The 2,500-nt window shown below is 44.0% G+C and overlaps 1 protein-coding gene, 1 long non-coding RNA gene and 1 pseudogene across 5 annotated transcripts in view; 1 reads left to right on the top strand and 2 right to left on the bottom strand.

The window, feature by feature from the left end:
• LOC116056232 (echinoderm microtubule-associated protein-like 6) overlaps window positions 1-2,500 on the top strand; it is a 134,183-nt gene that overhangs the window by 123,040 nt on the left and 8,643 nt on the right. The gene's annotated exons all lie outside the window — the stretch shown is intronic.
• The window catches only part of LOC118493186, a 2,631-nt pseudogene continuing 1,478 nt past the window's right edge, over window positions 1,348-2,500 (bottom strand).
• LOC118493192 overlaps window positions 1,466-2,500 on the bottom strand; it is a 10,724-nt gene continuing 9,689 nt past the window's right edge. Inside the window, exon 3 of the long non-coding RNA XR_004895171.1 lies at window positions 1,466-1,476. This is a non-coding gene — a long non-coding RNA (uncharacterized LOC118493192). The remainder of the gene's footprint in view (window positions 1,477-2,500) is intronic.

Below are 2,500 nucleotides of genomic sequence, written 5' to 3'. Positions count from 1 at the left end.
CTAGCTCTTTATTCTACAAAATATAAAATAAAAGACTAACGATACACAGAAAAATAATGGGCCATGGGCCATCAGGCCATCGAGCCATCAGGCCATCAGGCCATCGGGCCATCGAGCCATCGGGCCATCAGGCCATTGGGCCATCAAGCCATCGGGCCATCAGGCCATCGGGCCATCAGGCCATCGGGCCATCAGGCCATCAGGCCATCGGGCCATCGGGCCGTTGCTTATGTCGAACCCTGCGCAGTATCTCAAAATAATCAGTTATAATCTTAAAATATTGACTTACATCAACACTACACACAGACATTAAACACAAAAACAAATCACAACAATTTAAATGGATTGACAGAACAGAAGAACAATAATAATGTTTCATCTAAACATCCATATTTACATGTATAAACATCCGTATGTCACCGGCAGGTTAACTTGAAAATACGGAAGCAAGTATACATTCTCATAAGACAGTTACACGAGTAGTTGATAGTGAAATAAGTGGCCAATTCTTCTCTTACGTTTGTTGTGTTTTTATGAAGTTTAAGGCGACTTCTCTCTAGTTGCCCCTCCTGTGGCAGACTGATCTCATGAAGTGGCGTATGTATGAAGCGCCAATTTCTTATGCCATTTTTGACGTGTTATTAATCGTTTTTTAGCGTGTTTATCAACGCCGTTTGGCCTCCATTGACTTACATTACCTTGCGATTGCGTGTGAATTGACGGCGTAGCGAGTAGTATGAAAGGGCGAGAATCGGCGTAGGGAGGTTGGTCGGGGGGGTGGATGGGTCAAACTACACAGGACTTTCACCCAGGATACCGGGGATTGTGTCCTGCGTGTGACTTTGTGACCCGCGAGTGATGTTTCCTTTCCACGTTTGTTCTTTTCCTAAACCCAACCCAACCCCCGTTCTTCTTTTCCTGCGTGTGACGTAACCTCGTGATAACGCGTAGCCTCGTGGTAGAAAGTGGTGTGTATGTTTATGCTGTGACGTTGCAGACTGCCGTCCGCTGTATACAGCGTAGACATACACGTGGATAGCTCAAAATGCGTACAGATAACACCACTTTGCCAAGTGGCGTGTATGTTTACACAAAGTTATGTCATGTTGCCTGTTGAATGTGGCTGTAACTCCTGTCACTTTCTCCATTTGTATATTCTGTTTTTTATTTGTGATTATTTTAGATTCCATGTATTAGTATTTTATATAGTTTTATCTTGATTTATTATTTATATTTTTACTGATCGTTTAAAATATATTTATGTTTTGAATCTACGCCTCTGAGTTTTTAATTTGTGGACTTGCCTGTGTTCGAGGGGACCCTAAATGAGTAGTTAAAAGTAAGGAAGTGGGTTTGAATCCCAAGCTTTGGATATTCTTTGGGTGAAAGTCCCAAGGTGGCATTGTCGATATTTGTACCTGTAATACAATTTAGCCGACACCCCTCCACATGTCCGGTTACACATATATCTTTTAGCTTTTTAAAACCTTTAATTGTGTTTCATTCAGCCATCTCCTTTACTGCTGCAATCAGTTTACTATCCTTTATATTAACAACCATTATTCTATTTATATTCATTCTAAATATAATAGATAGACCACATTAACATTTAGGAAGTGAACAGTTGTTTACTATTATTATCACCACCCTGAAACCAAAGACTATCAGACCTGTTGTTTTGTCACACAGACCTTCAGTGGTGATATCTTCAGTGGGACTTTATCCCCAGTGTTAAAGTATGGAAACAGCCTCTCAGTGAAAGTGTGTGTGAAGGTGTGTATGTGTGTGTTAGTATCAGGATCAGAGAACGACAGCTTTCCTCTGTTCCAGTCCAGAGTCACTCTGATCCTCTGGAGCTGCTTCTTAAACGGGAGATCAGCGTCTGGAGCTGGTGGATACCACACTGAGTATTTACCTCTATAGAACCATATTCTCCATAATCCAGACCATGTGAGTGCCTTCCACTGGACAGACTCTGCTAACACACCGAGTTGCCAGTTTGTATTGTCTCCAACCTCGACATCCCAGCTGTGAGTCCCTGAGTTAAAGCCCTCAGAGCCCAGGACAGAGATGTGATCATCAAACCTCTCTAGATTATCAGGAAGCTTCTGTCTCTCTTCTCCTCGTCTCACACTGGTCAGATCTTCAGACAGGATGAGATATGGACCAGCAGTGTTTGGGTCCAGGATCAGAGGAGTGTGGGAGACCATGTCCTTCATCTTGTTCCAGATGTTGAAGCTCAGGTTGCCCAGGTGTTTGGCCTCGTCTATCAGAGCTCCTGAGAGCAGCTGTGGATCATCCAGCAGGGGGCGCTGCTGGACTCTTTCCACTGCAGCCTTGTAGTTGATCAGGAATGAGACGTCTTCAGCTCTCAGCTGCTCCTCTGTGGCTCTGACTGTGTCTAAAAGAGCTGCTATCTCTCTGCTCAGAGCCTCCAACTTCTCCTTCATCCTCTGACTCTTCTGCTCCTCTTCCTCCCTCAGTGCAGCCATCCTGGCCT

This window comes from Sander lucioperca, chromosome 15 (assembly GCF_008315115.2).
Source record: "Sander lucioperca isolate FBNREF2018 chromosome 15, SLUC_FBN_1.2, whole genome shotgun sequence".
NCBI lineage: Eukaryota > Metazoa > Chordata > Actinopteri > Perciformes > Percidae > Sander > Sander lucioperca.
This window is presented reverse-complemented; position numbering and strand designations above follow the sequence as displayed.